Below are 26814 nucleotides of genomic sequence, written 5' to 3'. Positions count from 1 at the left end.
TGGCTCGAACTCATAACCTAAGCTGAAGTCAGACGCTTAACTGACTGAGCCACCCAGGCATCCTATAGTCTTCCCCATTATCAATAGAGAAATGCCTCAAGGTTTTAAATAACCACCAATAAAATGTGTAAAAAAATATTTTTTGAGAAAAGGCCAATTATCATGTTGGAGTGTTTCAATATTCTCCAATAGCAGGCAAGTCTAGCAGGCAAGTCTGGCCCTTTTATGACGAGCGTTTGTGCACCAGAGGGTAACCTCAGTACCTAAGAGGGCAGAAACACTCATGGTTTCTTCTCAGTTTATATGAGAGGTACAGGAATAATAACAATACTGACAACTCAAAGTCATTCTGACACCTTCTGTCCGTGGCCTAACATTTACCTAGTTTTCTAAGAGTCACCTCTCAGAATTACTTATCCTACTTGAAGCTTCTTTATCGAAATAGTTGTCAAGTTCTAAAGATCCTATTATTGCAGCCTCTTAACATGTCTATGCTCACACCTACTACTCTGTTTTGGACCCTTGTATGTGGATTCTGGTCTGTTATTAAGAGTCCCCTAAACAATTCTCCCCCTTACCAGACACTCCTTTCTCCCATAACTGGGATACTAGATGTATCATCCTAGATCACAGCTCCAATTATCTGATCCTTCTGCTAAAAAAGAAAGAAGATCCCAAATTCTAATGTTGAACCCTAGAAATTGCTCAGTTAAGTCACTAGTTTCCTGGGGTCCTCTTCTAAAGTACAAGGTACTAGAACTAGAGTGTTCATTTTGTTTTTGGATGCAATTTCCTCAAAATGATGCTTTCTGGGGGAACTATCAGATACAAGAGTTCTGTTTTATAATAGTCTGTAAGAAGAAAATAGTAATAGTCTAGAACTCTCCAGTCTTCACAAAAAAGCCTTTATATTCTTTCATTAAGTTGTTGTCTAGCGCCACCTTGTGCTAAAACTAAGCAGTGGCTGTAGCAAAAAACAAGAACCTCCTGTACAAGGTTCATATTTGCAGATCTTGAGACTGGAAAGAAAATTTAAAGATCATTTAGACAGCTGCCTCATTTTATTGATTAGTAATTCATTCAGGATTTAGAGGAAGAACTGAATTCATATTTCTTGAATCTCATGCTCCTCAATTTTCTAACACATCCTCATGGCCTCTTTAGCCTCCAAAGGAATTGAGACAGAGTGATGATGCTACCTTTGGAAGAAGACAAAAAAAATAATAACCGATCCTTTATTATAATCCAGTTATTATGATAAATACATTTATAAATATCTCATTTGTTCTTTATAGGTAGTCTGTCCTTATTTCTGTTTCACAGATGGACAAGGTACGATTCAGAGATGTTGAGGAGCTCATTAAAATTATGTTGTATTATTTGTTCACAATTTTATTCATTCCCTCTTTGCCCTTGCCATACTTCTATGCACAGGCCAGATATATACTACCCTGCACCCATTGACTTTGGGCTTGTCCAGTTCAACTTTCTTTGCTCAATGGAATGTGGATGAACTCAATATGTGCCACACGTGAGCAGAAGCTTTGACTTTTGTGGTTTGATTAGGTACACTTCAGCCTGACCTCCTTCATGAAAACAACAAGCCTTAGAGACTGTTTCTTCAAGTGTGGGTCCTGGAACGAGATGACACATATAGCTGAGCTGAAGCCAGATGAGCTGGCTCATCAGAGTCAAAGCTGACCCACAGTTAACCTGTAGCCCTCATAAAACGTGAGCAAAAAATAAATATTTGTTTTGTAAGCCGCTGAGAATTCGGTTGCTGTGGTCAAAGCTGACTGATGCAGGGTTTAAACACAAGTCTGAGTGACTTCAAAATCTCGGAAACTCTGTGAAAAAGAACACTGTTCCTGGGGTGATGTTTCATTTAACTAATTTGAGAACTTATGTGTTAGATCTTAAGTTGCTGAGGTTCTTACCTCCTTCAAGTCTGCTTACTTCTACTCTCTGACACTTACTCTGAGCGTCCAATTTAATTCTGCAACCTGCTTCTCTGGCTCTGCCTCAATGCTTTGGATTCCCTTTATCTTGACTTATCTTTTCTTTTTTTGAAAGCACTCGTTACCTTCCAAAATGCTCTACAATTAAATTATGTATAATACATATCATTTAAATGTCTCCCCAGCTGAATTTTAATAAGGAAGTGGGGGGGTTTTTGGTCTTTTTTGTTTACTGTAACTCCTTAAACAGTGCCTAGTACATCATAGGTGCTAAAAAGCATTTGGTAAATGAGTGAATGAAAAATGTGAAAGTGCTTCTGAAAGAAGGGTAGATGTTGTATTTTAATAAGATGACCAGTAGAGGTCAGAGATGAGTTCTTTAAATATCTTGGACCTGGAACTACTTCTAAGTCTGTGTTTATACAAGGATCTGTTGACTCTGGATGTCTGAGGGATTCGTGTGTATTGCCACATAGTCAGTATGGTGGTGGCAATTAGCATAGGTCATGAAAACCACTGAAAGGTAAAAACTGATGATTCCTCCGATTGGTTTCTCCTCCATAGATGACCTAGTCTTGGGAGCCAAGCATTCAGGTGGGGGTAGCAGTGAGAGCAAATAGAGATAGAAAATAGGGTGCAAGATGGGACAGAAAGTGTTGGCTTCAGGGTTATGTTTACTTATATAAATTATTTATATAAATTTATGTGAATAAAAGTTACATTCAAACAACCAGAGAAGATAATAAATGCTTAATTTCAATCACAAAGCTATTGCTTAGATTAAGAACACAGGCTCCCCAAAGTATGTGTGTGTGTGTGTGTGTGTGTGTGTGTGTGTGTGTGTTCACAGATAAAGCATACTAATACTAGAACACTTGACTGACTTTTCCTCTTTTACAACACAAAATGGCAAGCCAAGAGTCACAAGCCATGATTCTGCCTAGTGTTTTTTATTCTCCCTAGCTTAATAGCTCATCCCTAACGGTATATAACTACGTAGAGGGAGGGATTAAAGAAATGACACTGGATTGGAAGCAAATCACTTTCTTTAGATTGCATATTGGTTTTGATTGATTAGTTCAAGGATAAAAATTTGAGAAGGAAGGAAAATTCATGTTATTGGTTACCTCCCACACATCAGGCCTTGTGATACGTACTTTTACATATTATCTCACTCTCTGAAGTAAGCAGTGTCAAAGATAGCACTTAGAATTTAGTACAGACTCAAATAATTACTGAATATATGAATGAGTAAATGACTTTTAGGAAAAGGATCTGCTTCTTTGTTTTGGTTTGGCTTGTTTTATTTCCTTGATGGAACGAAATCCAATTTAAACCCAGGATATGGGTGCACTTACATTCAGAGTTCTTTCTTTATTCATTGCATATGTCCATTTCCTGGGCACTGAAAAGTATGCATACAATGTGGTTCACTGAGATACTGAAAGGTAGGCATGGATAGAGAGCTAAATTAAGTGGTCCTGCTATGAAATTTTACCTTTTATTCTGTACAATGAAAATAATAATTACATAGTTCTCACCTTTCCTGTTTTACAACATGTCATGAGATAAATACAAGATGACATATGTGAAAGAGGTGATTAAAATTTGGGGAAAGTGAATAAGTGGGGGTTTCATGAAAAATTTTCTGTGATATCCTTTGGGGAGGAAGTATGATGTTGTTCTGGCTGTCTTTGTCTAAATGAGTGGACAAACAAAACAGAACAATAATCTCAAGATTATACACCATCTACACCTATTCTGTCTCTATGGGTCGTGTGGATTTCCAGACTGAAGAACGCCATTGTGTTGGAATATCAGAGACGGTGGTTTTCTTGAGCTTTGTGTTGGTTAACAGCCAGATAACATACTTTTATTCTGAGGCTTGTGGCCAATTACGTGCAAGGGTAGATTCTCTTATGTGATGATATGAAAGAGAATACACAACCTACTCGAAAATATGTTTAGTGTCGGGCAGGTCAGGTGGGAGGATGGGCAAGTGGCCATTGGAAGAGTTTTCTCCAAGCGTTTATGGAGGATCATTCTCACTCCAACAGAAGCGAAATAGGACTTCTTTCCACCTCACCCCTCTCCTTTCCTCCTCTACCACATTTAGAGCTTTAGTTGACCAGCAAGCATGTAATATATTCATTGCAAGCATAATCACCACAAAGAACATAAAGATGCCAAGCACACATGAACAAATTAGAGGTTCTTAGTCAAATCCAAACAAATATATACCTGATAATGGCTTTGGCTGAAATATATTTTTATATTTTATAGCATGTTCACATTTGCCAGTGGTTAGCAAAGATTAAGCTTGCCAAACTTTAATGTGGTACAAATGCCATGTTCAAGGCAAAGTAAGTGGACTGTTACAGGATCTGGCAAATCAAAAGCATTATCAACAGCTGTGGTTTTCATGTGCTTTGTGAGACTGGAATAATAAAGCACATATGCATTTAGAGAGGGCATTAATTCTCACGTTAAATTTTTTAAATATGATTTATGCCCACTGGTAGTTTCATATGGTATGATGGTTACAACCAACCTCTGCTTAGATGTGACAGTAGACAGAAGGCACAACTGATTGAGTCCCAATTAATTAATTAATGAACAATTTATTCTTCACCCTTGCTGCCACTTCTATGGCATCACTGCCAAGCCATCAGGTACTGGGACCCCCAAGCTGGAGGTTCTTCAGAATTAGCAAATAAAAATACAGAAAGCCCAGTTAAATTTGCATTTCAAGTAAATGAGGGGAAAACAATTTAGTGGAAGTATGTCCCAAATATTGCTGGGGTAGGAGGTTACTTACATTAAAAAATTATTCACTGTGGGGCGCCTGGTGGCTCAGTCGGTTGGGCGTCTGACTCCGGCTCAGGTCATGATCTCGCGGTTTGTGAGGTCGAGCCCCGCATCGGGGCTCTGTGCTGACAGCTCAGAGCCTGGAGCCTGCTTCGGATTCTGTGTCTCCCTATCTCTCTGCCCCTCCCCGGCATGTGCTCTGTCTCTCTCTCTGTCTCTCAAAAATGAATAAATGTAAAAAAAAAATTATTCATTGTTTATTTGAAATTCAAATTTAATTGGACTTTCTGCAGTTTATATGGCAACCCTATCTGGAAGCCTTCCCGTGCTGCATCTGTGGAAGTGAGCCACAAACCCGGCTTCTCCCCACACCCTTCCAGGTGTTTGAAGTTCTGCTCAAGGAAATGAGTGCAGAGAACAAAGACACTGGTGTCTGCCTTCCCCTTTTCCCCTTTCACCCTTCTTGGACTTTCAACTTCCTCCACCTCATATCCTCCTCGTTACTCCACGCGTACATAAAACTGTATCTAGTCAGTCAGCCTTCTTCTTTTTTTTTTCTAAGTTTATTTATATATTTTGAGAAACGTGCATACATGTGTGAATGGGGAAGGGACAGAGAGAGGGAGAGAGAGATTCCCAAGAAGGCTACATGCTGTCAGCACAGAGCCCCACACAGGGCTCGAACTCACAGACCATGAAATCATGGCCTCAGCTGAAATCAAGCAACCCTTAATCTACTGAGCCACCCAGGTGTCCCTAGTCAGTCAGTCTTCTTGATTCAGTTTGTACAAAAACCCTGGGTTTCATAAATTATCCTGCTCTTGATTCAGAGACCCTATTTGGATTTCAGCAACAAAATACTCTTTAAATCATTTTGCATTCCTGCTACATTACTCTGTCCCCTCCCCTAGTCATTGGTAGATAAATGGCTCTGCCTAACGGGATACCAAGAAATGAAAAAGAGAAAGGCACACTGATGCATTTGTGAAGAGAGGGATTTTGTCCATTAAATTATACAGATATTTTGCTTATTGTTTGTCTTTTCCTCCTACCCCAAACTAGAACTTAATCTCCATGAGAACATGAACCTTGCCCTGGGAATATTTTTTTTAATTAAATTTATTTATTTTTGAGGTGGGGGGAGAGACAGAGAAAGAGGGAGAGAAAGAATTCCAAGCAAGCTCCATGCTGTCAGTGCAGAACCCACTGAGGGCTCCAACCTACAAACCATGAGATCATGACCTGGGCCGAAGTCAGACCCTTAAAGGACTGAGCCAACCAGGCACCCTGCCCTGGGAATATTAAAATATTACCGGGCACATAGTGGACACCTAGTAAATATTTGTTGGATGAATGAACAAACTTGCATTTTACAGTGAGAAAACGAGACTTAGGAAGTCAATTGGCCTAATTTGCACAGCAGAACTGGGCTTCTAGTGGTGATCTTGGGATGGTGGGAGACTGTCCTTCCCTGACTGGTTGAGATTAGCTATGGGGAATGGAAGGAAATATTTGATTAGTTTTCCTGGGAGAGAATCCCAGTTCAAGTTGGGAGGGAGACAGTAAGAGACCCAGAGAGCAGGTGGTTAAAAAACAGACAAAGCTCTGAGAGGAAAGAAGAGTTTCCTAACTTTTAACAGTTCCTCCAGCAGAAACTATGAACAGATGGCCACCTATGCCAAGAAAGGAGCCAACCAACTGGCGAGCCCTAGCACTACAGTTCTACATATATCTACCTGTCTGCTAACAGCTCACACAGCCCTGCTTTTTTTTTCTTTTTCTTGTAACTTTGGTCCCAATTTGAGAAAAGCAGAAGTAAGAATCACATCTCTTTACTTCTTTAGCTAAAGAAAAAAAAAAAAAAAGGAACTTTCCAACAACAACAACAACAACAAAAACTTTAAGGGAAATAAAAAAAATCTCAAAAACATAAAATTATTATGTTAATAAAGTACTACTTTCTGATTCTACAATAACCAACAAGCGGTGTTCTATCCCACAGAACAGAGGAGTGATCTGAGGGTCTGATGCAGAGGCCCTGATCTTGAAGTAATGATTTCTTGGGCCACAGGTAACCTTTGCAATGCCTTTGTGTAAATTAGAAAAAAGATGCACTTTTTGCCCACAAGGCACAGCGCACCTCCACGGCACACAGCTTAGTGGGGGGAATGCAGGCCGAATTTCAGTCCCTATTTGCCACGTTGGCCAGACACCTTCATGGAGTGAAAAATCTACTCCCCTGTAGCTAATGGTTCCTTTCTTGGCATAACTGGCCATCTGTCCAGCGTTTCTGCTGGAGGAGCTATTCAAGTGGGGAAATTCGTCTTTCCTCTCCGATCTTTGTCTGTTTTTTTAACGACCTGTTCTCTGGTTCTCTTACTGCCTCCCTCCCAACTTGAACTGGGATTCTCTCCCAAGAAAACTAATCAGATATTTCCTTCCATTCCCCATAGCTAATCTCAATCAGTCAGGGAAGGACAAAGTCTCCCACCACAACCAAAGGCCCTCCCACTCATGTCTTTTCAATTGCTCACTGATGTCCAGAGCAAGGTAATTGATACCCTTGGCACCAGTGGATAACCTTGCTTTCCCAGATCAGGTCAATGGTTCTACTACCTCTTGAGTTTTCTGCGCTAACTCCTGAAACATGGAGAAGTGTCTTCTACAAGTTCACCTCAGAACAAACAATATAAAAATACCTTGACTGTACAATTTTAGGTATACTCTGTAAGCCTGTGTACAATGCGTGTGTTTGTGTGTGCTTTCTTATATATATAGATGAAGAAAAGAGCTAACAACTTAAGTTTGGAGACAGTGTGTATCGTGGAAAGCACCCAGGCCGTCGAGCAAAACAGATCTGCAGTAAATGATAGCCCCGCACTTAAAACCAGTGTGGCTCCGGGGAAGGTCTTTAATCTTCCTATTCCTCAGTTTCCTTGTTTATAAAAAGAGAATAAGGCTTAAGTTGTAGGGTAGTGCTTTAGTCTTCTAGGGCTGCCATAACAAAGTACCACAAACTGGGTAGTTTAAACAGCAGAAATTTATTTTCTCACAGTTTTAGAGATTGGAAGTTTGAAATCAAGGTGTTGGCAAGGTTGGTTCATTCTGAGGGCTCTGAAGGAAGGATCTGCTCTGGGGCCTTGTTCCTTAGATTCTAGATGGCTGTCTTCATATTCACATGGTATTCTCCCCATATGTGCATCTCTGTTTCCAAATTTACACCTTTTATAAGGACACCAGGCATACCGGATTAAGACCCATCCTAAAGACCTCACTTTAACCCAATTGCTCCTGTGAAGACCCTATGTCCAAATAAGGTCACACTTTGAGATCCTAGGAGTTAGGATTCCAACATATCTTTTTGGAAGGAACAAATTCAACTCGTAACAGGTTGCTAAAGCAATTAAATATCATAACTTATATAAAGTATTTAACAGAAATCTTGGGTTACGACAAGTACTTAAACAGCAACTATCTATTTACTGTTAATGGTTTTTCCTTCTGTTCTTTGTAATGATCTTATAAATACATAGTTACTATCTGGGATTAATAGACACATATAGAGATGGTCTATGTGGGGAAAAAGTATAAATATCCCAAAAATGTCAGACATAAGAACAATTATTGAGAATAAAAGGCTTTATATTTTTGTATGTGTTTGGGGTAGAAGTGGGAAAGAGCAGGGATATAGGATAGATGTGAATGAAGGGCATAAAATTTAATTATCCAGGTTGATTGATTTTGAATTGATTAACACAGGGTGCTACTTTGAAAACAGAGTTAAAGAGAGACACAGAATCAAAGTTTACCTTTGAACAAAATAATACATGCCAGAAACAGTCTGAATCATTGTGTTCTTAGAGCAAAGAGAATCATTAGAGAATCAGCCACTTGATACTAATGAGAGAAAGACTCAGACTGTAATTATTCTACAAATAGTATTATTTAGAAAACGTTTACTAGAGTAACATTTTCAAGCCTCTATGGAGTTTAAAAGTGATACATTTTCTGTGGCACGTTTGGCTTCAGAGTGTTATTTGAAGAGAAATTCTCTCTGTTAATAAAACTAGAAAGGGGAAAATTGTATTTGCAATTTCATGAAGAGAGACATCTTGTTTGATCTTGAACTTTTCCCTTCAGGATATCCTCCATGGTGTTGGGTAACTAAGACAATGCAGTGGAATGCATGGCTGAGAGGGTGGGTCTTCAAGAAGATGAAGGGTTATTATTTAAGAATCTGGTCTCCATTAAGAATAGAACAAGAGGAAGTATGTTTGATTTGCAGAAGGAAGAATTTAGGTTATATCCAAATACTCTCTGTATTGGCAATCAGTAAAATAGATGCCCAAGAAAGGCTAAGTAATACCATTCCTAAGAAGATTTGTAAAATTATGACAAAAATTGCATTAATAGTTTTCAAAAATCATAGGGCCTTATGAATATTCTATCCAGCATATGAGATTTGCATTACCCTAGGCAATTTTTCAGTATAACTCTTTTCTCGATAATATATATATTTTAATGGATGGTTGAATTTGATTAAAATGACCAAGTTGAAAGTGAATTTTAGTGTTATAAAAGCATAGTCTTATAATTTTTCCCACTCAAAGATTTCTGTTTAAGTCAAGCCAAAGAAAATGAAAATGGAGAGAATTTTAAATATTAGATTTAGGTTCTAAATCCTGATTTTCTTAGGAAGAACCTAGATTTCTTAAGGGATAGGAATCCATCTTTCTTCCTCCCGCCCTCCCTCCCTTCCTTCTTTCCTTCCTTTCCTCCTTCTCTCCCTTTTTTCTCTCTTTCTTTCTTTCTTTCTTTCTTTCTTTCTTTCTTTCTTTCTCTTTCTTTCCCTTTCTCAAAGCTGATTCCAAAGAAGCTTTCTTATAAGGAAGCACTCATACTATCTGTTTTGTTTTGGAGAGTACCAGAAAACTTTTGAACAATGTTTGTGAGAGGTATACAACAAGCAGTACTGCACTCCCCATATTGATTGTGTCTGTTGATGGAGGCCAGAAGATAATTGCACAAATCTTCTTTTCACTAAGAAGATATTTTCATTGTAAGTCTATAAGAGATCAAAAGTGGTTACCAAGCAAGTCCATTTTCAGAAGTTACTTCTATACAAAGAAATCTTGACCGATAACAAGAACAGAAATGTTAGACGTATAAATACCTGAAAAATAATAACAGAGGAGTTCCGTTTCTAGCAATATTGCTGACTAATCTGAAAACTCTCTTATTAAAAATTGTTCAGATATAATGGATACAAATATAATAAATATACTTTGAAGTGCTAATAAGAAAGTAAAGAAAATACTCTGGAAACTGATCTTTTTACTGTTTTGGGTTTATTTTTTTCCCAGTCTAGTTAACAATGGGCTTGTGTTTTAATGGCTTTGAAAGTACAGGAGACACATTTCAGGTCCAGGAGGGGCAAAAACTTGTATCTAAGACCCTCAAATAAAGAACCCTTGACTGACTGTACATCTGTGAAAGAGAACTGAAAATGTTTATCCTCTCCCAAAGGGAGGTTTAAAGGAAATTCTTTTGTTTAACCTGATCTGCTGGGGAAGGGGGAAGGGAAGGGAAGGGAAGGGAAGGGAAGGGAAGGGAAGGGAAGGGAAGGCAAGGGAAGGGAAGGGAAGGAAGGAAAGAAAGAACGAAAGAAAGAACCTGAAAAAACCTGAAAACCTCAGTCTCCCCTAGGTCAGATTTGAGGTTTGAGTTTACACTTTCTGGAAGGCCTAGATTCTCCAATAAAATAGTATAAACACCATTCTCAGGCTGATAACAATACTGGTGCCCTCAACAGAAGTAATTAAAAGTCTTCTCTAGAAAGACATATTTTCAACCCTGCACAGGATTCCTCTAAATAAAGTATCCCCAAACATGAACTCACAGTCCTAAATTACAAGATACATGAAGAAACAATCCAGAATAATTAGCAGTAACAAAGTTCTTAGACCCTAAGAACTTCAGAAATAGATTATAAAATAAGCATATTTAAAAGTGTTAAATAGAAGAAACAAGCACTACTAAAATATTTACTAAGATTAATTTTTCAGGCCTTTAAGGGGTTAATTTGTGCACTCTTTCATAGGTTGTTTGACTTACCAAAACAACCCAGGACCAGAGTTGTGCTTTTGGGCAAGAGGATACTCTGAGTTATTTTCAGAACTTTCCCTCTTGTATCTGCTGGGGTTCCATGAGGAAACCTAAACGAGATAGGCCCAGCTGCTAGCCTTCAACTGTGGGCCATTGAGCAAAAGGAAGTTTAAATTTGTATTTCAGCTGAAGTCAAGTTTGGAATGTAGACTAATTCCAAAAGAGTGGAAAGAGCGAGAACCAAATAAAAAAGAAGCAAGACAAAGCCAGTGAATTTAGGAGGTGGAGGATGTGTTGTTCCTTTAGTCAAGAGAATACAAATGGAAGCAACCCTTTGTAGGTCACCTTCAAAGGGGACTGAGGTTTGGGGAAATATTAAGAAGCGTTGTTTTGACTAGTAGTGAAGCCAGATCCAGTGAAAGAAGCTTAATTTCAGAGGAAGACTGTGTCTGCTAGGATGTGAATGGGAGAGTTTCTTTTCTTTTCTTTCTTTCTTTTCTTTTTCTTTTAAGGATTTTATTTTTAAGTAAACCGGTACACTCAACATGGGGCTCAAACTTAAGAGATCAAGAATTGGGGGCGCCTGGGTGGCTCGGTTGGTGGAGCGTCCTACTTTGGCTCAGGTCACGATCTCACGGTCCGTGAGTTCGAGCCCTGCATCGGGCTCTGTGCTGACCGCTCAGAGCCTGGAGCCTGTTTCAGATTCTGTGTCTCCCTCTCTCTCTGCCCCTCCCCTGTTCATGCTCTGTCTCTCTCTGTCTCAAAAATAAATTAAACGTTAAAAAAAAAAAAAAAAGAGATCAAGAATTGCATGCTCTGCCAACTGAGCCAGCCAGGCGCCCATAGCAAATTTTAACTCCTAGAACTATACGTATTTAACCAGTAGGCTTGGTTTCTCCTGTCTCTGGCTCAGGAACTTCTGTCCTTTGTGATGTTGTTGTTGGAGATAAAACTACCAGAGTCTTCTGTCTTAACTGATCAGCTTCCAAATGAATAGGATGGAAAAGTTCCTCAGAACTAAAATTGGATCTTAATGTCTTAATACGAAGTTAGTACTGTATCAGGTCTGTAGGTAGCACATCATGATGAAAGGCAGTGTGCTCAAGTCATGTGATGGCTACCTTCGCCCACAATCAATTGTTTGGAACTTTCTGGTACCTGTTTTTAGGATAAGGAATGGAATAGATAAAATTAATTCACACTGCTTTTGCTTAAGAAATTTCCAGATTTCCAGACAGGAATCTGTCATGAAGACAGCTGTCTTCATGAGCAAAATCCAACTCAAAGGTAAAAGCCAGATTAGCATAACTTCATGGGGACACTCATAATTAGTTGGACGTTGTGGTGTTATAAAATGAAATATTCTAGTTAAATAGGGAAAATTTAGAGCTAATCCCCAAGGAATCTGGAAAATCATCAGGCAGTTATTTTTAATTCCTTCCTTCCTCTCTCCCTCCCTCTCTCCTTCCTCCCCTACTCCCTTCTTTTCTTCCTCCCCTCCCTTCCTCCTCCTCCTCCCCCCCTCCTCCCCCTCTCCTCCTCCTCCTTCTCCTTCCCTCCCCCCTTTTCTCTTCTCCCTCTCTCTCCATCCTGGTCGTTCCTTTTCTCTCAGCATCCGCCTTTGCAGACAAATTTTTCTCCCCGCTCATCTGCATCTGCCACATGGTGGCCTCAGACTCACCCCCAAGATTACTGTGCTATATTCTGTACTTCAGTCTCAGTCTGTGTCAGGCATTACAGTCAGATGCCTCTTCCAGCCTGAGGCAGGCATGGAAGGGGTAGAATAATCATCGTCCTAAAGGTAATCAAGTTTCCTTTTCTCTCCTTGAATAAAGATAAAGTCATCCTTTGCCCCACGGGATAATTTTATATTTAAGGGAAGCCAGTATCCCAGGGCTCTTGGGATGACTTATACAGTTTCATGTAACACTTCCCTGTTTCCTTCGATTTTGTTGAAGCTGATGATTTTTGTTACAAGTCGTAGTGATTTTCTGGGAGTTGAGTGAGTACCTAAGAGTATGGTTAAGAGCAGAGGAGAATGTTCCTTTTACAGATATCAGGAAACATGAAAAAGAAATAGGTCAAATCCTTTACAGACAGAATTCTATTTTTTTTCCCTATTTCACTCGAATATGTCCCCAACTTTAGAAACTAACATAAGACTAAACTAACATAAAAAAAAAAGTTTATTTTTTAATTTATTTTTTAATTTTTTTAATGTTTATTTATTTTTGAGACAGAGAGAGACACAGCATAAGCAGAGAAGGGGCAGAGAGAGAGGGAGACACAGAATGTGAAGCAGGCTCCAGGCTCTGAGCCGTCAGCACAGAGCCCGACGCGGGGATCGAACCCACGAACTGTGAGATCATGACCTGAGCTGAAGTCGGACGCCCAACCAACTGAGCCACCTAGGCACCCCTAAAAAAACAGTTTAGGGGCGCCTGGGTGGCGCAGTCGGTTAAGCGTCCGACTTCAGCCAGGTCACGATCTCGCGGTCCGTGAGTTCGAGCCCCGCGTCAGGCTCTGGGCTGATGGCTCGGAGCCTAGAGCCTGTTTCCAATTCTGTGTCTCCCTCTCTCTCTGCCCCTCCCCCGTTCATGCTCTGTCTCTCTCTGTCCCAAAAATAAATAAAAAACGTTGAAAAAAAAATTTAAAAAAAAAATAAATAAAAAAACAGTTTAGACTTAAGTGGTGCCTTTTATTAGAACATTTATGATAGTGTTTGCATGTTCTGAGGAATATTATATCTGAAAAAAAAATAAGGAATCACATTAAATACACTTTAGAGGGGCGCCTGGGTGGCTCAGTTGGTTGGGCGGCCGACTTCAGCTCAGGTCATGATCTCGCGGTCCATGAGTTCGAGCCCTGCTTCGGGCTCTGTGCTGACAGCTCAGAGCCTGGAGCCTGTTTCAGATTCTGTGTCTCCCTCTCTCTGACCCTCCCCCGTTCATGCTCTGTCTCTCTCTGTCTCAAAAATAAATAAACGTTAAAAAAATTTTTTTTAAAAAATAAATACACTTTAGAAATAGTTAATTAAACAAAATAAAGGGATGCCTAGGTGGGTCAGTCGGTTGAGCATCCAACTGTTGATCTCAGATCAGGTGTTGATCTCAGCTCAGGTCTTGATCTCAGATTTATGAGTTTGAGTCCCATATGGAGCCCCACTTTGAGCTCTACATCAGACTCCATGCTGACAGTGTGGACCCTGCTTAGGATTCTCTCTCTCCCCCTCTCTCTGCCTCTCCCCTACTCACACTCTCTCTCTCAAAATAAATAAATAAACTTTAAAAAATTAAAAATAAATAAATAATAAAGAGTAAACATTTTTAAAAATAAAGCAGATTTCTTTACTGCAGGACTTTTCAATTCCTTTAATATGCAGATGGGCATCGTGACACTTCAAGAGTGGATTACACTTTTCCAAAAATTATTTGACCATCAAAAAAGCATAGTCCTGGAAACAACAGCTTTTAACCTTATTCCTGCCAAAACAAATTTCACTACTGTCTTGACTCAAAGGACTGTCTGATGCTGTGCTTGATTCAGATACTATCCCCCAGCTCCAAACCTTCCCTTCTCTCCTCTGCTTTGTGATACAGGGGCCAAAACTCTGGAAACCATATTTCACTTCGGTCATCTGGCTTCCTTTGGGGTTGCCCTTGTGAGAGACAGGGCAGCAGGTGGAAGGGAGAAGGTTTTTCCTTCTTCCTTTCTGTTTGCTGTTTCTAGGCATTGCCCTATCAGTGGCCTTTCACTTGGCAGCAATAACTAATTGTATCTTCAGCTTCTCTCTCTGCTCCCGGAGCCTTACTGCAGTCTGATGTGAGGCGGCAGCGGCTCCAGGAATTGGCCCTCTTGGGAGTCAGAGCTCCAGATCCATGAAGCCTCTCCTCAAAGCACCTGACTACCAAGGGTGTTGGGTCCCATCTCTTGGTGGCCTCCCCCAACTTCTGGTTCTGGCAGTTCCAACCTCTTCCCTAAGAGTAGAAGCTGCCTGCTACCTAACTCTGTTATCTTGGTCCTCCTTTTTGCAGTTTTTTTTAGCCCTCCAACATCTGCAACAAATTTCCCATATCAAATTCTCTCTGTTCAAATACCTAGTGTGATATCTATTTTCCGAACTAGACCTCAGTGGAAAAAAGAATGCACATGAGAGCTCTTCCACAGGAGTGCCTTTGGAGATGGAGGGAGGCTGGGAGAGTGGGTAGAAGAGAAGGGGAGGAAAAGCCTTGAATTCTTGTCTTGAGTCTAGAGCAGTGTTTTTCAGACTTTGGAAATTCACGTGAACTCAAAGAAGTTTCATTTTGAAGATTTCACAACACCCTTTGTGAAATAATAGAATATATTCCAGGGTGTTATTAAAATAGAAGTATGAAGTCCTTTTTCATCTGTTAAGTTACCCAGTGATTTTAGTACAATGTAATGAAATGTAACCTTTCTGCAGGGCCATATTTACCATAATTATAAACCACAGATTCACCATTCCAAGACAGTGGCAAGAGATAGTGTGATTGAGTAGAGTATCGGAATTGGAATATTGAAAATGCAAGCAGTAGGTTCAGATGGAATCTCTGAGGATATATTTTAAAATATTTGGTTTGGGGACACCTGGGTGGCTCAGTTGGTTAAGCCTTGGACTCTTGATCTTAACTCAAGTCTTGATGTCAGGGTCGTGAGTTCAAGCCCCACTTTGGGCTCCACACTGAGTGTAAAGACTACTTAAGAACAATTGGTTTGAAAAAATAACTAAATCTCTGGGTCTCAAATATGACTAATCATTATAGTCATCTGGGAGAGCATTAAAATTACAGATTACTGAATTTGACCCCAGGACCAGGGACTCAGACTTTACTGGGTTGGGCCCCTGAAACTGTTATTTTTGGAAAACTATGTGATCAAGGAATTCTGATAATTGAAAGGATTAGGGTCCATTATTATATAGAATAAAAACTTATCTAATTTTTTTTAGAACTTAGATTCAAAATTCAGCGTTTTAGTGTTTTGTTTTTGTTTTTTTCTCCACTGAAAGTCTGAGCTAAGGGGCACCTGGGTGGCTCAGCCAGTTCATGCCCTGCTCTTGATTTCGGCTCAGGTCATGATCTCATGAGTTTGTGAAATTGAGCCTTGCATCAGACTCCCTGCTGACAGTGTGGAGCCTGCTTGGAATTCTCTCTCTCTCTCTCTCTCTCTCTCTCTCTCTGCCCCTCCTCCTACTTGTGCTGTCTGTCTGTCTCTCTCTCAAAATAAATAAACTTTAAAAAAAAGTCTGAGCTAGGAGCACAAGTGTTGACAGTCTCTATCCTAGCAGGGGGCAGCGGGGAAACACTGGGTTGGAAGAAACAAAAGGCAATGGAGCTTCCCTCCCAGGCTGATTTTTGAAGGGCTTTTGATCGTCTCCACCCAGTGTCAAAGCCAATCATGGAATCTCAGGACCAAGGCAGTCCTGGAAGGTTTCCACACCACGACACCATTTCTGTCTGCTTGTTGGAGCTCCAGGGGGATGCCTGCTGTCAGGATGCTGAGATTCTAAGTTATAAGTGGCCCTTTTACGATCAGTGCAGAGCTTAGAGCTTTTTCCAGGTTGTTACCTTCGTGGGATTCTAAGATATAGTGACCAGGCATGGGATTCTAAGATACAGTGACCAGGCATCTGACTTCTTAAATATGGTTTTTTACATTTTTTTAATGCTTACTTATTTTTGAGAGAAAGACAGAGTGTGAGCGGGAGAGGGGCAGAGAGAGAGAGAGACAGAGAGACAGAGAGACAGAGACCCAGAATCCGAAGCAGGCTCCAGGCTCCAGAGCTGTCAGCACAGAGCCCGATGCGGGGCTCGAACTCACAAGCCCTGAAATCATGACCTGAGCTGGGGTCAGATCCTTAACCAACTGAGCCACCCAGGTGCACCCCTGGCTTCTTAAATAAACATCCATATATGTCTACAAATACTGCCAGGAGCTTAACAAATAAATGGGAAGGGAAATAAATGAAAGAACACGCCATGGTCAACAGCAAGAAAATGTCTCATTTAACTTTAGCTAGGGCCAGTTGTCTTGCTTCAAGAACCTCTGTATTTTTTTTTAAAACTTTTTGTGGAAAAGGTAATAAAGGGCATCTCTCTGGCAGTACAGGTCCTTACACTCTCCCTGTGTGTCTCCTACTCATACCTGGCAAAATTGAGGAAGGCAAGAACTTCGTGCTCAAAGCCAGGGGAAAGGATACCAAATATGTTAAGATCAAGAAAAATAAAGATAACGTGAAATTTGAAGCTTAGTACAACAGATACCTTTACACGTTGGGCAAAGGGAAAAGGCAGGGAGCCTGAAGCAGTCCCTGCCCCTGTGTTTCACAGTGAAGCAACTGAAATGGACCAGACATGCTGATTTACCTGTTTTAAAGTTTTTAAAATTCGAACAAACAAGCAAATAGATACTTTTTTTTAGGAGGTGGGAAGGATACTTGTTTTCCAGTTGCTCCAATTGGACAATTGCGGTGATGTCCAGTTTGGATACTATCGCTGGGTTACTTGGAATAGTAGGTTCTGGATTTGATCAGGAAATTCACCGGGCTTGTGACCTTTCAATAGTGGAATCTGTTGACACAAAAAATCCTCAGCCCTTGGGTGATTCAAGTGCACTTTCATAATTTGCTCTCATTTTACCCTCTTTGTTATTTCCACGTCCCGCAAGAATCCATCACTCCCCTCTGAATTATGTGCTGCGCAGAACTGATGCTCATACCACCCACTCAGGGAGAGCAACCTCAGCTCCTTGAACTCACAGAACCTATTGTTCCGTCCCTTTCTTACCCGACACTGTCACTGCAGCCCTATACTCCAGCTGGGAGGGCATGGAAATGACTCCCCAGAGAGCCATTCATCACAGTAATAAATGGCCTGTGTTTTACTAAGTTCCATCAAAGTTCACTTCCACACCAAAGCAAAACATTTGTTCTCTATGCATTCCTTTTCTGTGTGTGTCAAAATATCCTGTTCACAAATGTGTAAAAGCTATTTGTATATGTGTGATAGTAAACTTGAAGCTGTGCATGCACCTCTGTACATAGACCGCGTGTGGATGTGTTTGTTTTTCAGTAGATGTGAGCATCTGGTGATTTACTAGGCCTTACAAGACACCTTGATGCCTGACCGAACCACCACCTTCACAGGCTTCATGTAGATACTATAACGACTTAGATGCATGGATTTTAATGAATTATTATTCTCCAGTTTTCTGCCTAGCCTCCCAGGTGTGTTGAGTTTAATTGCTTTACTCATTTAAACATCTCTAAAGATTGTCATAGGTTATTCAGCAGTGCAAGCCTGTGGCTGGCTTTCTCCTCTACCTCTTTTACGCAAAAATTAACCAGAATACCCACATACCCAAATTAACCAGAAACATTCATGACTCAGTCATGAGGTTGGGATTCTTCTCTGTGGAGTCCAGGAAGACATAAAAGGCAACCTGTCTTTATGTTAACATCAACTGTGTTCATCATCTTCTTTCTCCTATATGCTCTCTGCTGACTTACTTTAGAAAAGAAGCAAACATTACCCTAGCTCCTCAGAGCATACAGCCCTGTTATTGAGCAATCTTAGAACAATTTACTCTGTAAGCCACCCAAAACAACACACACACACACACACACACACACACACACACACACTATGTCAATGTCAAAACAACAGTTTGGATATCTTTCCTTGTTTTTAAACCTCATTTGCTCAATAGCATATTTAATAAAATATACACCAACTTATTTTGTCCAGCACTATTTAATGCAATAACTTACAAAAAGGCCTAAACATTTAGCCACAGATGTCATCAAATGAGAGGTTTTGTAATAATACTCTGTAATTTAACATTTAGATTTTAAGATATGCCTTATTAAGAAAAACAAAAGGGCTTATTAACTCCTTTGCTTTCCTTATTAACTCTATTTTTTAATTTACTGAGCAAACGTACAATTAGAATGGCAATTTGTTAGGGTCATACATTAGCTGAAAAGAAAAGGAGAAAACAAAAGCTATAGCAGAAGCTAGGAATTACCAAAGGCTTATTTTGTTTGAGTTAGGATATGATATCTTTTAAATAGGCTGATGACAATCTGTCCCTTTACACACTAAAGATAAACGACTTAGACATAATCCCTGTCTGGCTACCTTAATCTTAATTGCAGGAAAAGACAAAGTGGAACACAGATTAAACAAACAAACAAAAAACAGACTGTGCCAACAAGCCTAAGGAAAGAACAGTTCCAAATTTTTTGCTGAATTTAACTTTGCTTCAGTTAATACATATAGCCTGCTATACCATTCCAAGAAACACTAAAACTTTGTGGGGTTTTGGTATGGATACTATTAGAAGTTCAATTGGTTTGATCAAAATTATGGTTTTGTAGACCCACCCATTCTTAGATCAACAATAGGTAACAGTACAGATTATAAGTTGACAATTAAGCTTTTTGTAAGGGAATCTGCGGTTTATAGCCAAATCTCACATTAAGTGTCTGTCATGTGTTACACATGCATTACTTTAAATTCTAAACTTTTTGTTCACTAGTTTTATTGACAAGTAATTGACATACAGGATATCACTGTATAAGTTCAAGGCATACAACATGATGATTGGATTTATATATATTGTGAAGTGATGACCACAATAGATCCATCTTTTATACAGATACAATAAAAAGGAGAAAAGAAAAAAATTTTCTCCTTGTGATGAGAACTCATAGGATTGATTCTTTTAACAACTCCCCTATGTATCACACAACAGTGTTAGCTCTAGTTCTCATGTTATATATTATATCCCTAGTACTTAATTGCTTTATACCTGGAGGTTTGTACCTTTTGACCACCTCTGGTAACCACAAATCTGATCTTTTTCTATGAGTTTGTTGTTTTTGTTTTTTTGTTTTTTCTTCTTTAGATTCCACATGAAAGTGAGATTATACAGTATTTGTCTCTTTCTGTCTGACTTCACTTAGCATAATGCCCTCAAGGCCCATCCGTGTTGTTGCAAATGGTAGGATTTCCTTCTTTTTTTTTTTTTATGGCTGAATAATATGCCTCCCGTGTGTGTGTGTGTGTGTGTGTGTGTGTGTGTGTAAAAATGTGGGAGTACAGATAGAATTTTGAGTCAGTGATTTCATTTTGTTTGGATATATTTCCAGAAATAAAATTGCTAGATCATATGGTATGTCCATTTTTAATATTTTGAGGATCCTCCATACTGTTTTCCACAGTGCCTGTACCAATTTACAATCCCACCAATAGTGCACAAGGGTTCCCTTTTCTCAACATCCTCACCAGGATTTGTTCTCTCTTGTCTATTTGATGATGGCCATTCTACCAAGCATGAGGTGGTATCTCATTGTAGTTTTAATTTGCATTTCCCTAATGACTAGTGATGTTGAGCATCTTCTCATGTACCTGTTGGCCTTTCATATATCTTCTTTGGAGAAATGTCTGTTCAGGTCCTTTGCCCATTATTTAATTGGGTTATTTTTGTTTTGTTTTGTTTTGTTTTTTTTTGGTTTTGTTTTACTATTGAGTTGTATGACTCTTTATATGTTTTGGATATTAGCCCCTTACCGGATGTTTGCAGGTATTTTTTTCCCATTCTGCAGGTTGTATTTTTACTTTGTTAATTTTTTTTTCCTTTGCAGAGCTTTTTAGTTTGATGTAGTCCCAACTTGTTTTTGGTTTTTCTGCTTGTGCTATAGGTGTCATATCCAAAAAATCATTACCATCACCTATGTCAAGGAGCTTTATTCCTATGTTTTCTTGTAGAAGTTTTATGATTTCACATCTCACATTTATGTCTATAGTCCATTTTGAGTTAATATGTTGTGAGTAGTATAAAATATGAATCCAGTTTCATTCTTTTACATGTGAATATCCAATTAGCCCGGCAATATTTATTATAGAGCTTGTGTTTTCTCCATTGAATATTCTTGTCTCCCTTGCCAAATATTTGTTGATCATAAATGATTGAGTGTATTTTTGGGCTCTCAATTCTGTTCCATTGGTCTATTTGTCTGCTTTTATGCCAGTGCTATACTGTTTTGATGACTATAGTGTAGCTTGAAACTAGGAAGTATGGTATCCCTGCTATGTTCTTTTTCAGAATTTCTTTGGCTCTTTGGGGGGGTTTGTGGTCCATATAAATTTTAGAAGTTTTTTTTCTATTTCTGTAAAAAATGCCATTGGAATCTTGATAGGGATTACATTGAATCGATGGATGGCTTTTAGTAGTATTGGCATTTTAAAAATATTTATTCTTCCAGTCTATGAACAGGGATACATTACCATTATTTTGTATCTTCTTTTATGCCTTTCATCAATATCTTGTAGTTTTCAGAGTACAACTCTTTGGCTTCCTTGATTAAATTTATTCCTAAGTATTTTATTGTTTTTCATACTATTATAATTGGGATAAATGTCTTTATTTGTTTTTCAGAAAATTTATTGGTAGTGTATAGAAATGTTACTGATTTTTGTATGTTAATTTCTTTTTTTAGACATTTGTTGATTTATTTATTTTTATTTTTGAGACAGAGAGAGAGAGAGTGCAAGTGGGAGAGGGGCAGAAAGAGAGGGAGACAGAGGATCTGAAGCAGGCTCCACACTGACAGCAGAGAACCTGATGTGGGGCTCAAATTCACAAATCACGAGATTGTGACCCTGAGCTGAAGTTGGATCTTAACCAACTGAGCTACCCAGGTGCCCCTTTGTATGTTAACTTCATATTCTGCCATTTTATTGAATTTATTGATTAGATCTAATAGGTTTTTTTGTTGAGTCTTTTTAGGATTTTTCTGTATATAAAATTATGTCATCTGCACAATGAGACAGTTTTATGTCTTCTTTTCCAATTCTGATACATTTTATTTCTTTTTCTTGCTTGAAAACCATGGCTAGGACTTCTAGTACTGTATTGAATAGGAGTAGTAAAAGTGGGCACCCTTGGGACGCCTGGGTGGCTCATTCGGTTAAGCAGCCGACTTCGGCTCAGGTCATGATCTCGCAGTCCGTGAGTTTGAGCCCCGCGTTGGGCTCTGTGCTGACAGCTCAGAGCCTGGAGCCTGTTTCAGATTCTGTGTCTCCCTCTCTCTGACCCTCCCTTGTTCATGCTCTGTCTCTCCCTGTCTCAAAAATAAATAAAACGTTAAAAAAAAAAGTGCGCACCCTTATCTTGTTCCTGATCTTAGAGGAAAAGCTTTCAACCTTTCACCATTGAGTATGATGTTAGCTGTGGGCTTGTCATATAAGATCTCTATGTTGTTGAGATATGTTTCTTCTATGCTTAGTTTATTAAGAGTTTTTGTCATGAATAGATAGTGAATTTTGTCAAGTGCATCCCCGGAATAAATCCCACTTGATCATGGTGTATGATCCTTTTAATGTACTGCAGAATTCAGTTGGCTAGTATTTTATTGATAATTTTTGCATCTTTTTATATTTATCAAAGATATTGGCCTATAGTTTTCTTTTCTAGTAGTGTCCTTTTCTGGTTTTGGTGTCAGGATAATGCTGACTCATAAAATAAGTTTGGAAGTATTCCCTCTTCTTTGATTTTTTGGAAGAGCTTGAGGAATATTTGTGTTAATTCTTCTTTAAATGTTTGGTAAATTTCACCAGTGAAGCCATCTGATGGGGTTTTTCTTTGATGGGGAAATTTTATTTACTGATTCAATGTCCTTGCTAGTAATTGCTCTATTCAGTTTTTCTATTTCTTCCTGATTCAGTCTTAGTAAGTTGTATGTTTCTAAGAATTTTTCCATTTCTTCTAGGTTGTTTGGTTTTTTGGCTTACAGTTGTTCATTAAAACCTATTACGATCCTTTGAATTTCTGTAGTATCAGTTGTAATATCTCCTTTTCATTTATAATTTTGTTGTTTGGGTCCATTGTCCTTTTTCCTTGGTTAGTGTAGCTAAGGGTCTGTCAGTTTTGTTTATCTTTTCAAGGAAACAACTCTTAATTTGGTTAATCTTTTCTATTGTTTTTCCATTTTCTATTTCATTTATTTCTGCTCTAATATTTATTATTTCCTTTCTTCTGCTAACTTGCAGCTCAGTTTATTCTTTTTCTAGTTCCTTAAGGCATAGAGTTAGATCATTTATTTGGAATCTTTCTTACTTCTTAATACAAGTGTTTTATTACTATGAACTTCCTTCTTAGAACTGCTTTTGCTGCATCCTGTAAGTTCTGGTATGTTGTGTTCTCATTTTTCTTTGTCTTAAGAAATTTTCTATTTATCCTTTAATTTCTTTTTGAAGAAATTGGTTGATCCATTGGTTGATCAGGAGAGTATTTAATTTCCATGTATTTGTAAATTTTCCAGTCTCTTATTAAGAGACTGGAAAATATGTATTGTGTTGTTTGGGATAAAATGTTCTGGATATGTCTTTTAGGTTCATTTGGTGTATAGTGTTTTTCAAATATACTGTTTCTGTATTATTTCTCTGTCTGATTTATCTGTTGTTAAGAGTAGGGTATTAAAGTCCACAACTAATCATATTACTGCTTATTTCTCCTTTTAGCTCAGTTATATATTTGTTTTATATATTTTATTATATATATATATGTTTTATATATTATAAACATATATATATATATATTTTATATATATTCCTTTTATTTTATATATTTAGGTGCTCCAATGCTGGGTGCATAAATATTTTAAATGTTATATCTTCTTGATGTACTGAATATTTTATCATTATATAATGACTTTCCTTGTCTTTTTTTTTTTTTTTTTACTATTTTTAGTTTATACAATTATTGTTTTTTTTAAATGTTTATTTATTTTGAAAGAGAGAGAGTGAGCACATGATCAGGGGAGGGATAGAGAGGGAGGGGGAGAGAGAATCCCAAGTAGATGGCACACTGTCAGCACAGAACCCAATGTGCGGTTCCATCCCATGAACCATGAGATCATGACCTGAGCTGGAATCAAGAGTCGGATGCTTAACCAACTGAGCCACCCAGGTGCCCCTACCATTTTTAGTTTTAAGTCTTTTTTGTCTGCTATATATATAGCAACCCCTGTTTTTTGTTGTTGTTGTTGTTGTTGTTGTTGTTGTTACCATTTGCTTGAAAATTTTCTTTCATCCCTTCACTCTCAATGTGTGTCTCTAAAATTTTTTTAATGTTTATTCATTGTTGAAAGAGAGAGAGAGAAAGAGCACATGTCAGTGAGGGTCAGAGAGAGAGGGAAACACAGAATCCAAAGCAGTCTCCAGGCTCCAAGTTGTCAGGAGAGCCCAATGCAGGGCTCGAACCCATAAACTATGAGATCATGACCTGAGCCAAGGTCAGAGGCTCAACTGACTGAGCCATCCAGGCGCCCCTAATGTGTGTCTTTAAAGCTAATGTAAGTCTCTTATATGCAGCATATTTTTTGGATCTTGTTTTTTTATCCATTCACCAACTCTGTGTATTTTAATTGGAGAATTTAATCCATTTACTTTTAAAGTAATTATTGATAGGTAAGGACTTAACAGTTGTCATTTTGTTCACTGTTTTCTGGTTGTTTTGTAGATTCACTGTTCTTTGTTTCTTATTCTGCTGTCTTTTTGTTTTGTTTGGATGTCTTTTGGTATCAGTATACTTTGACTTCTTTATTGTGTTCTTTTGTGCAATTGCTACAGGATTTTCTGTTGTGATTACCATGAGACTTACATAAAATATCTTAAACTTACTTTAAGTTTACATTTGTAACTTCAATAGAACTTGTAAACTTTACACTTTTATTTCCCCTCTCCCTCACATTTTAGGTTATTGCTGTTAAAATTTACATATCTTTATCATATGAAACTAATAACAGATTATTGTAGTTATGTTTATTTGTATTATATTTTTAAACTTTTAAACTATGGTTATAAATAAATTATGTACCACTATTACCATATTGCAGACTCTAACTATGACTATATATTTATCATTACCAGTAAGATTTATACTACCTTTTAATGTTTTTATGATGTTAATTAGCATTCTTTTACTTCTACTTTCCATCCCTTTCTTTTACTCTTTTCCTTCAGGAATTCCCATAAGGCAAATATTGTTTCTTTTCTTGTGCCCTATAATTCTCAGAGGCTTTCTTCACTCTGTTAAAAATTTTTATTTAGTTCTTATGGGTAATTTTGAATGTCCTATCCTCCAGGTTACTGATACTTTCTCGGATTTCTGTTTGTTTGTTTGTTTGTTTGTTTGTTTGTATGCTGAATACAGTTGTCAGCCTGTCCTACCAGGGAATGTAACCAGAGCATATGGAAGCTGTATAACCCATTCAATAGCCCCACATACAGTGGCACTTAAAAAGAAAGCACAGCCAGTGGCCTCCCCTGACTGCAGAGCAAAACTGGTGGCCTTACCTAACCAAGGAATTAAGTGCACACTCTGGCCTGATTTGGATCCCCAAACTATGAGCTGTACAGGCCCTGGGTGCTGTCCTGCTACCCTGCCAGGGAAGGGAAGCTCATTCATAGTCCCACCTATTACTGAATGTAATACCCAGTCCCATCTAGTAAGCATGACCAGGTAATCCAGGCAATTGTGGAGCCCTTCCTGCAGCCTTATTCGGATAGGGAACCAAGTTTCCTGGTTAGAGTGTGCCCCTGACATGGTTCTGCAGATGAGCAAAACTACTGGTTGGAATTACTACTTGGGAACTGCAGGTATGAACTTGGTCTGCCAGGATCCATGTGCTGCTTATTTCAAGCCCCATACCCATCTCTGTCAGAGTTAGATTTTCAGTGGTTGAGCCCTGCAGATACCCCTGCAATTCCTATGGTGTGAAATCAGAGTAAGAACTCCTACAAAGTCACCCACAATACTAGGCATGGCTGGTTATTTCCCCTGGGTTCCCTTTTCCCACTGGGAGAACTAAAGGTTCAAGGGAGATCTCTTCATGTGGTGCTGCACTGGCGTAGGAGAAGGACAGTTTGGTCAATGTGTAGCCACTTCTCTTATCCATTTAATGCATTGTGCCTTAGTCTCTGTGGCACAGGGAGGTGCTTCAGCCTTACCCCCATATGCTAGGATTCTCTCAGTATTGTCTTGTTCTTGAATAGTTATTAGTTCTTCTTGTGAGAAGGAGTGAAGTCAGGAACAACCTATGTCGCCATCTTTTGACATCACTCCCTAGATTCTAAACTTTGATTGGAGATGATAAAGAAACATACACATGTGCACGTGCACACATACACACATATAAATTATGTACTATCCAATGTATATATATATATTGGAATCTGAGAAATATATTGATTAGTCAGTGACTAACAGATTAATCACAAACTTGTTTTTTTTTTTTTAAGTTTATTTAAGTAATCTCTACATCCAATATGGGGCTCAAACTCATGACCACAAGATCATGCTACTCCAACTGAGCCAGCCAGGCATCCCAATCATGAGCTTCTTAATAAAACATCTACAAGAGGGGCATCTGGGTGGCTCAGTCGGTTAAGTGTCCAATTCTTGATTTCAGCTCGGGTCATGATCTTGTGATTTTGTGAGTCCGAGCCCCGCGTTGGGTCCCGTGCTGACCGTGCAGAGACTGCTTAGGATTCTCTCTCTCCTTCTCTCTCTGCCCCTCCCTGCTCATGCTGTCTCTGTCTCTCTCAAAAATAAATAAATAAACTTCAAAAAAATAAAAAAATCAAACATCTACAAGAAAAGTTATGAAAATATCATCCAGACGTTTGATGGATTCTAAATGTCTACATACCTTGTTTTTGTCAGAGTCCACATTTTTCAATAAAGCTTTCATTGTTAAATTTAATTTTTCTTGTAAGACTGCATCATTATAATTTTGCTTCTTCTGATTTAAGACTTAAACTTTTTTTTTTTTTTTTTTTTTCAACATTTTTTATTTATTTTTGGGATAGAGAGAGACAGAGCATGAACGGGGGAGGGGCAGAGAGAGAGGGAGACA

The 26814-nt window shown here is 38.6% G+C and overlaps 1 pseudogene; it reads left to right on the top strand.

Annotated features, from left to right (window-relative positions):
- Nucleotides 1-15464: 15464 nt before the first annotated feature.
- Nucleotides 15465-18632, top strand: LOC131506851 (large ribosomal subunit protein eL38-like; annotated as a pseudogene).
- Nucleotides 18633-26814: the final 8182 nt, after the last annotated feature.

The sequence above is a fragment of the Neofelis nebulosa genome, chromosome 3 (assembly GCF_028018385.1).
Source record: "Neofelis nebulosa isolate mNeoNeb1 chromosome 3, mNeoNeb1.pri, whole genome shotgun sequence".
Lineage (NCBI taxonomy): Eukaryota > Metazoa > Chordata > Mammalia > Carnivora > Felidae > Neofelis > Neofelis nebulosa.
This window is presented reverse-complemented; position numbering and strand designations above follow the sequence as displayed.